The sequence below is a fragment of the Rana temporaria genome, chromosome 10 (genome assembly GCF_905171775.1).
Source record: "Rana temporaria chromosome 10, aRanTem1.1, whole genome shotgun sequence".
Classification (NCBI taxonomy): Eukaryota; Metazoa; Chordata; class Amphibia; order Anura; family Ranidae; genus Rana; species Rana temporaria.
In genome coordinates, this window is record NC_053498.1 from 53,785,443 (window position 1) to 53,794,944 (window position 9,502).

Sequence of the window (9,502 nt, forward strand, 5' to 3'; positions counted from 1 at the left end):
GAAGATGGGAGGGTTGCTGTGTGTATGTTAAGGATTTGAGACTCTATCGCAGATCGCCATTACTGGAAAGAGGGACGTCTCGCGAGACCTATGTCTCCGGTGGGTGTTACAAGATGTCCGATTGCCGCTTTTTGGTGTATCGTGTGGAGGAGTGCGGGGTGTAGCAAGATGGCGGCGACGAAACATCACTTCCGTTAATAATTCTGACGGGTCGCCTACTCTGACGGAACAGAGGGGAAGGGAAGTTTCAGGGACTGGAGCCATGTTTGTGTAGACTGTAGAGATAGTAATAACACAGCACACAGGCGAAGGAAAGCTGCTGAGGAAGGAAGTCTTAGCGTCAACATCAAATTCCTCATTGCTGACCTGACCATTTTGTTTGGCTGGCTTGCCATGCTTACCCTCTTTTCTCTTTAAAACTTTGAATCTGATTTAGTAATAGATATTAGCATGCAGTAGTGTTTTGATTGTGTGTGGACATCCTCAATGCTATATTTCTGCTTAAAGCGGGAGTTCACCCATTTATTAAATTTTTTTTTTTCTCCTTAGATTCCTGCTCGTTTTGTCTAGGGGAATCGGCTATTTGTTTTAAAATATGAGCAGTACTTACCCGTTTTCGAGATGCATCTTCTTCCGTCGCTTCCGGGTATGGGTCTTCGGGAGCGGGCGTTCCTTCTTGATTGACAGTCTTCCGAGAGGCTTCCGACGGTCGCATCCATCGCGTCACTCGTAGCCGAAAGAAGCCGAACGTCGGTGCGGCTCTATACTGCGCCTGCGCACCGACGTTCGGCTTCTTTCGGAAAATCGTGACGCGATGGATGCGACCGTCGGAAGCCTCTCGGAAGACTGTCAATCAAATAGGAACGCCCAGTTCCGCAGCCCATACCCGGAAGCGACGGAGAGGATGCATCTCGTAAACAGGTAAGTACTGCTCATATTTTAAAACAAATAGCCGATTCCCCTAGACAAAACGAGCAGGAATCTAAGGCTAAAAAGTGCTCTCTAAGGGTGAACCTCCGCTTTAACTGCTTGAGGACCGCCACACGATTAAATACGTTGGCAGAATGGCACGGCTGGGCACAGGGGCGTACATGTACATCTCCTTTAAGATCCCAGCCGTGGGTCACGATAGCGCCGCCGGCAGTGCGCTCGTGACCCGGTCCTCTTCTCCGCGACCATCCCTACGGGAACAGTGGACCTGATCGCCGCCGGTATCCCGCGATCGGGTCACAGAGAGGAAGAACGGGGAGAGATAAGTGTAAACAAACCTCTCCCCGTGCTTCCTAGTGAGCCTGTCACTGATCGTCTGTCCCCTGTCAAAGGGAACGACGATCAGTGATGTCACACGTCCAGCCACACCCCCCCACAATAAGAATCACACATTAGGGCACACTTAACCCCTACAGCGCCCCCTCCTGGTTAACCCCTTCACTGGCAGTGTAATTTTCTATAGTAACCAGTGCATTTTTATAGCACTGTTCGCTGTAAAAATGACAATGGTCCCAAAATAGTGTCCGATGTGTCCACCATAATGTCTCAGTCACGATAAAAATCGCTGATCGCCACCATTACTAGAAAAAAAAAATATTAATAAAAATGCAATACCATTTTTTTTTTTACCAAAAATATGTAGAAGAATACGTATCGGCCTAAACTGAGGAAAAAAAAAAATTATATATATTTTGGGGGGATAATAATTATAGCAAAAAGTAAAAAATATTGAATTTTTTTCAAAATTGTCGCTCTATTTTTGTTTATAGTGCAAAAAATGAAAACCGCAAAGGTGATCAAATACCACCAAAAGATAGCTCTGTTTGTGAAAAAAAGGACGCCAATTTTGTTTGGTAGCTAAGTCGCATGACCGCGCAATTGTCAGTTAAAGCGACGCAGTGCCGAATCACAAAAAGTGGCCTGGTCTTTAAGCTGCATAATGGTCCGGGGCTTAAAGCGGTGGTTCACCCTAAAAACTACATTTTCTTATTCCACTGCCCCCCCACATTACAATCTGATTAAGGCTCTTATTATTTTTTTCATGCTGTACATACCTTAGTACAGCATATTCACCCGTGCATCCGGGTTGCGAGTCCCGCGGGAGTGGGCGTTCCTCACATGTGTGTGATTGACATTTTGCCCAAAAACGAGCTCCCCCCGTCACGTAAGCCGCGTCACGATTGGCGAAAGGAGCCGAACGGCGATGCGCATGCGCAGTATAGCGCCGACTCGCCGTTCGGCTCCTTTCGCCAACTGTGACGCGGCTTACGCGACGGGGGGGAGCTCGTTTTTGGGCAAAACGTCATTCACCGGCATGTGAGGAACGCCCACTCCCGCGGGACTCGCAACCCGGATGCACGGGTGAATATGCTGTACTAAGGTATGTACAGCATGGAAAAAATAATAAGAGCCTTAATCGAATTGTAATGTGGGGGGGCAGTGGAATAAGAAAATGTTGTTTTTAGGGTGAACCACCCCTTTAAGTGGGGCTTAAGTGGTTAAAGTTGCTCTAAAGGTTTTTCTTTTTTTTAAATAAACAATCTTTCTCTTCTGGAGTGCCCAGTGGCACTCTTGCCTCCTCCCCTTCATCGAGTGCACCCACGGAGAGCTGCTTTTCCTAGGGGCACCCGTGCGGACACGCTCCCGAGTACCACTGTTGCATCCATTGATACAGACAGCAGTACTTGGCCCCGCCCCCGGTGAAAAACCATGAGACTCTACAACCCCTTTAACCACTTCAGTACCAGCCCATAGTCATATGATGTCCACAGAGGGGATCCCCCATCCCAGGTGGACGTCATATGACGTCCTGGGCTTTGTGAGGGGATATTTGAATGATGCCTGCAGCTAGAGGCATCATTCAGATATAATTTTTTTTGCCGGCGGCAATCCTGCGCACCATAAGAATGATCATAGCGGCAGTTCCCCCACGCAACCATCCGGTGCTTCTTTGGGCTCTCCTGTGCCATCGGGGGCCCGGAGAAAGAATCGTCCAGCGCCGGATGGTCACCAGTCATCTCTATGACCATCGGAGGCCTGGGCACGATGTGATGACGTCACGCCCGGGTACCCGGAAGTAAACAGAGCCACGATTGCGGCTAGTAAGCATGAGATCGGTGAATTTTTTTTCACGATCTCCAGCCTGGAGGAGAGATGTGGGGTCTTATTGACCCCGCATCTCTCCATAAAGAGGACCTGTCACACACCTTTCCTATTACAAGGGATGTTTACATTCCTTGTAATAGGAATAAAAGTGATCAAAAAAATAAAAAGGTAAAAAAAAGTGTAAAAATAAAAAAAAATAAGTAAAATAAAAAAATAAATAATATATAATTTTTTTTTATAAAAACGCCCCAGTCCCCAGTAGCTTGCGCTCAGAAGCGAACGCAAACGCAAGTCCCGCCCACGCATGTAAACGCCGTTCAAACCACATATGTGAGGTCTGCATGTGCAACAATTCTAGCACTAGACCTCCTCTGTAACTCTAAACTGGTAACCTGTAAAAATTTTCAAAGCATAGCCTATGGAGATTTTTAAGTAACGAATTTTGGAGCCATTCCATGAGTGTGCGCAATTTTAAAGCGTGACATGTTAGGTATCTATTTACTCGGCGTAACATCATCTTTCATATTTTACAAAAACATTGGGCTAACTTTACTGTTTTGTTATTTTTTAATTCATGAAACCATTTTTTTCCCAAAAAAAGGCGTTTGAAAAATTATTGCGCAAATAGATAGATAGTTGCAATGACCGCTATTTTATTCCCTAGGGTGTCTGCTAAAAAAACATATATAACGTTTGGGGGTTCTGAGTCATTTTCTAGCAAAAGAATGATGATTTGTACATGTAGGAGAGAAGTGCCAGAATAGGCCCGGTATTGAGGTGGGTATAAAAGCCCTGTATTGAAGGGGTTAAAGTGATTGTAAAGAATCAAACATTGTTTTAAAATAACAAACATGTAATATTTACTTGTTCTGTGTAATGGTTTTGCACAGCGCAGCCCAGATCCTCCTCTTCTCAGGTCCCGGACTCCTAGCTCATGTCCCATAGAAAGCCGCTGGCAATGGGGGCAATGGGGGCACTTGCAAGCCAGCTCCATCCCCTGCTCCCTCCTCACTGTCTGTGATTGACAGCAGCAGGAGCCAACGACTCACGCTGCTGTCTCTGAGCCTATGAGGAGGGAGAGAGCCTCCGTACTTGTGCACATTGATGGATCAAGGTAAGTAAGGGTGGGCTGGGGGATAGCTTCATGTAAAATATTTTTTTGCCTTCATGCATAGAGTGCATGAAAGTAAAAAACCTTGAGCATTTCAAACCACTTTAACAACCTATTGACCAGCCAATTGTAAAGTACTACTTAAAGTGAAACAACAAAAATGAAAAATTCCTTTAAATATAGGGCCAAATCCACAAAGACCCGGCGTAACGGCGAATTTCTAATTTAAGTTACACTGCCTTAAAATTTCTACCTAAGTGCCCGATCCACAAAGCACTTACCTAGAAATTTCTGGCCGTGTAACTTAAATTCCACCGGCGCAAGGCGTTCCTCATTTCATGGGGGCGATTCCCATTTAAATGAGGCGCGCTCCCGCGCCGGCCGTACTGCGCATGCTCGTGACGTCATTTTCCCGACGTGCATAGCGCGAAATTACGTTACGTCGGACTTTGTGGATTGCGACGGGTCAATAAAGTTGCGTCGGGAAAACAAAATTTCAAATAAAAAAAAAAAATGCAACGCTAGACAGAAGGGTCTGCTTTTACATGGTGTACTAACTTTACACCTTGTAAAAGCAGCCCTAATTTTGCGTATGCAATTTAATACTTACGGAGAAAAAACGAAGCTGAAAAGCTTCGTGGATCTCCGTAAGTGCTAATTTGCATACCCGAGGCGGCATTTCGACACAAAATGCCCCCACCGGCGGATGCGGTACTGCATCCTAAGATCCGGCAGTGTAATTCAATTACACATGCCGGATCTTCGTCCTAACTATGGAAAACTGATTCTGTGGATCAGTTCCATAGTTAGGACCAGGGATACGACGGAGTAACAGCAGTTACTCCGTCGTATCTCTTTTGAGGATTTGGCCCATAGTGCCTGGGGGGGAGGGGGGCTCCGCTTAGTCTGCCTAAGTGGCACATCTGTAGCATGTATAGAATGCTGCAGCAAAAATGACATTTCTAAAGAAAAAAAAGTCAAATCACATTTACAGTAGGCTGGGTTCACACTATTGCAGCAAGATGCTCGCAGCAGGGGTCCAGTGCGTCACCATTTGAGATCCGATTTCAGCCTGAATTTTTGGCTGAATTCGGACCTGAAACGGACCAAAAGACGCACAGGACCCCTGTGCAAATTCGCACCGAAGCCACAGCGAAGATATGTGAACCGGCTTCATAGAGAGCTGATCAAAATCTTCTGTTATTGCGAATTGGATGCGGTTCCCAGCCTTAAATTGACTCACTGTTGCAATTGTTGGCTATTTCAAAAATAATTAAACAAAAAACTGACATGGGGGTCCCTCAGTCCATAGTAGGCCCTTTGTATCTGGTATGGATTTAAAAAAAAAAATGACGTGGGCTTCCCCCCAAAATCCATACCAGACCCTTATCTGAGCACACATCCTGGGCTGTGGTTGTGGGGGGCTTATCTGAATCTGGAAGCCCCATTTAACAATGGGGCCCCCAGATCCCCGCCCACCCCCTATGTGAATGAATATGGGGTACATCGCACTCAATCACCACAAAATACTGTATTCACTTTTTAGAAATTTTTGGTGAATGGATAGGGATACTTTATACTAGAGTTGTCCCGATACCACTTTTTTGAGACCGAGTACAAGTACCGATACTTTTTTTCAAGTACTCGCCGATACCGATTACCGATACTTTTTTTTTAATGTCATGTGACAGTGTCCGTAGTTTTTATTTTTTTACAATTTTTTTTTTAAAACATTTTTACATTTTTTTTTTTTTAACAGTGCTTTCTTCTTTTTTTAGGAGGGGGAGTGGATTGTCAGTGTGTTTTTTTTATTTACATTTTTATAAAAAAAAAAATAATGTTTTATTGCAATTTATTTTTTATCAGCCCTATTGGGGGGTCTTTGGTGAGATATCAGGGGTCTTAACAGACCCCTGACATCTCCCCTTTGAGACAGAGAAAGGGACTAAGGACACAGATTTCCCAGTCCCTTTCTCTGCAGCCTCAACTAAAATGAATGGAGAGAAGCTCCATTCATAAACTGAAGCATCGTAAACAGAGGTTACGATGCTCAGTTATGTGAATGGACAGAGTCAGTGATCACTGACTCTGTTCATTCGGAAAAGGTAGGAGCCAGATTTAGCGGCTCCTACCTCCGCTCTCCATCCTGACAGATCGAGGGGGGAGAGCAGCACGGAGGCGGGAGAGCAGCTCCGAGGGGGGAGAGCAGCACAGAGCATGGAGGGGGGAGAGCAGCACTGAGCACGGAAGGGGGAGAGCAGCACGAAGGGGGAGAGCAGCACGGAGGGGGAGAGCACTGAGAACGGAGGGGGAAAACACGGGGACAGTCAGCAGTGATCAGTGCGGCTTTGGGGGAAGTTATAAGCACCGATCACCACTGTATAACTTTAACTAAAGCAGCTGAAAAGGGGGCAGATCAGTGCTTGTAACTCCCCTGCCGCACCCTGATTTCTGGCCTGGACCTGCTGATTGGTTCTGGCAAATAAAAAGCCTCCTCTGCCTGTGTAATGTAAACACAGGCAGAGGAAGTGATGTCATCTCCCCTCGTGGAGCCCTTTTCGGTTTTAGCGAGTGAGGAGAAGACATCCATAGTGAGCACACCAAGCATTACACTAACACCAGTACACATAGGCACACTTTTAACCCCCTGATTGCCCCCCCCCCCAGTTAACCCTTTCACAGTGTCACCAACTGCAGTTTTCAGATTTTTCACTGTTCACTGTACTGGTGTCACTTGTGACACTAAACAGTGTTAGGGCAGTTAGTGACAGTTAGTGTAAGGCTGCATTCACACCAAGGCGTAGGCGATTTGCTGCGTTTTTTACCGCGACAAATTGCAGCGTTTTTCCCCGCGGTTTTGTACAGGTCATTGACATCAATGTAAAATGCCCAAGCCGCCCGATTCGCGCGTCAAAAAAGGGTCCGGGACTTGTTTGAAATTCAGGCGTTCAGCGTTCGGCGTTTTGCATTAGAGATGTGAACCATCTCCATAGAGAATAATGTTATTTTTCCCCTCTAGCGTCTTTGAGCGTCGCGCTTCAGGTGACAAAACGCTCAGGTGTGAATGCAGCCTTAGGCCCAGATAGGTTTAGGGTACCCCCATATAGTCTGTAATAAAGGTTTATAGGTTTAACCCCTTGATCACCCCTAGTTAACCCTTTCACTCCCTGTCACTGTGGTTTAGTATAGTGTACAGATCTGTTTTCTGATCACTGCATTAGTGTCACGGGTTAGCTAGTTAGCGTCAGTTAGGTGTCAGCGTCAGTTGGCTTTAATCCCAGACAGGGTCAGATTTTAACCCTTTGATTGCCATTAGCGCTAACACACACGCACACAAAATAAACTCCCGTACTAGAATAGTGTTTGATCGGATCAATATCTTTGATCTGATCAGATCTATGCTAGCGACCCCAATAGTATAATAGTATAGTGTTCTCAAAAACACGGCGGTAGCAGGACCAGCCCAGACACCTACCAGCACCTGCGTTTAGCCCCTCTGCCCAGCCCAGCCTACCCAAGCGCAGTATCAATAGATCACTGTCACTTACAAAATACAGCACACAAAACTGCAGAGTTATGCCTGATCTCTGCTAGCACTAACAGTTAATTTTTTTTGTAGTGATTCAAGCAGTTGCTGACATCCAGATGCTCTTTTACCTGTGAGTCGCACTAGCTGTACCTATAAATTTAGTGGCCAAAATGTCCAAACAGTGGTACACTAGTGAAGAGGACTAAACAACACTGAGCATGACAGATTACAGTGAAGGGGAAGCCTCACTGTCAGATTGAGGCTCAGTATACGAACCTGTAGAGAGCAGCGGCATCCTGACAGATTGTCATCAAAACTGAGTAGTGGTCCCTGCTAAGGTCAGGCATACCGATCCTGTTCTTCTGTTGCTGAAGTGCAACAACTGTATGGTTTTAAAATGCAGCAGAGAGCCAGTACTAGTGCCGCTCAACCTTCTGGTGAACTGGCAAGCACCACCAGCCTAGTACATTCTGGTTGTAGACAAACCAGCACCGCAGTCACACTTGGTAATGTGGCGAGTCCCATAAGTGGAGTTCAAGCTGGTGCGGTGGCTAGCACAAGTAGTGCCCCACAGCCACAAAGACAGGCCTGTAGAGCCCATAGTGCCCTTTCTGATGTGTTTGCAAATCCTGATTGGCAGCCCACCACTTCTGCAGCGCCCGTACTTCCCCCATTTACTGGCCAACCTTTAATTCAGGTGGAAACAGCGGATTTGACTTCCCTTGACTTTTACAAGCTGTTTTTCACGGAAGATCTGTACATAGTTACATAGTAGGTGAGGTTGAAAAAAAGGTTGAAGGGAATTCCACATCCTTGCCGCTCTTACAGTAAAGAACCCTCTACGCAGTGTGACAGGAAGTCAGGTAAATCTGTGGGTGTTGTCACAAACGGGACATACATTTCTGCCTTGCTTAGACAATACACTAATCATTATTAGGCGTCGGCTGCGAGAAATAGCCAGGAAAGGTTGGAGGGCCGTTGGAAGACTCCAGCTGTTCAGAATGAGGCAATTAAGGCCTCTATAAGTAGGCCAAAGGATTACCACTAATTTGCTGCATCATTCCTAAGGCTTTGTGAGTAGAAGAAGCATACTGAAAGTCTCCTGAGGAGGTGAGGAAACCATTGATTTTTCTGTGTGATAAAAATCAAAAGACTATTGTGTTGTGTATGACCAGCACTGTCTACCCAGCAGTAGGCTGTGTTAGACTTCATAGATAGGTTCCTGTGTGGAAGGTAGACGCCCAAAGTGGCTAGAAGTTATTTTATGTTTGATTTTGTATATGCTGTTTGGATGCTTGCAATTGTTTTCCAGCAAGATGGAAAAATAAACCAAAAACTTTGTTTTCAACTGTCTTCGACTGCCAGTCTGTATAAACTCAGTGTGTGGTGAACCCATCCAAGGGGTCACACACCCCGCTACCGAGCTAACCCCTCACAGCAGTTTAAGGTTAAACCTCTTTTCTTCTCATTTTAATGCGTGGCAACATGTCTTATTAAACTCCCTTCTGCAAAAAAGTTTTTCCCCTATTGTGGGGTCACCAGTACGGTATTTGTAAATAGAAATCACATCCCCTCTCAAGCGTCACTTCCTCAGAGAGAATAAGTTCAGTGCTCGCAACCTTTCTTCATAACCAATATCCTCCAGACCCTTTTTAGCTTTGTTGCCCTTCTTTGTACTCGCTCCATTTCCAGTACATCCTTCCTGAGGACTGGTGCCCAGAACTGGACAGCATATTTCAGGTGAGGCCGGACCTAAGTTTTGTAGA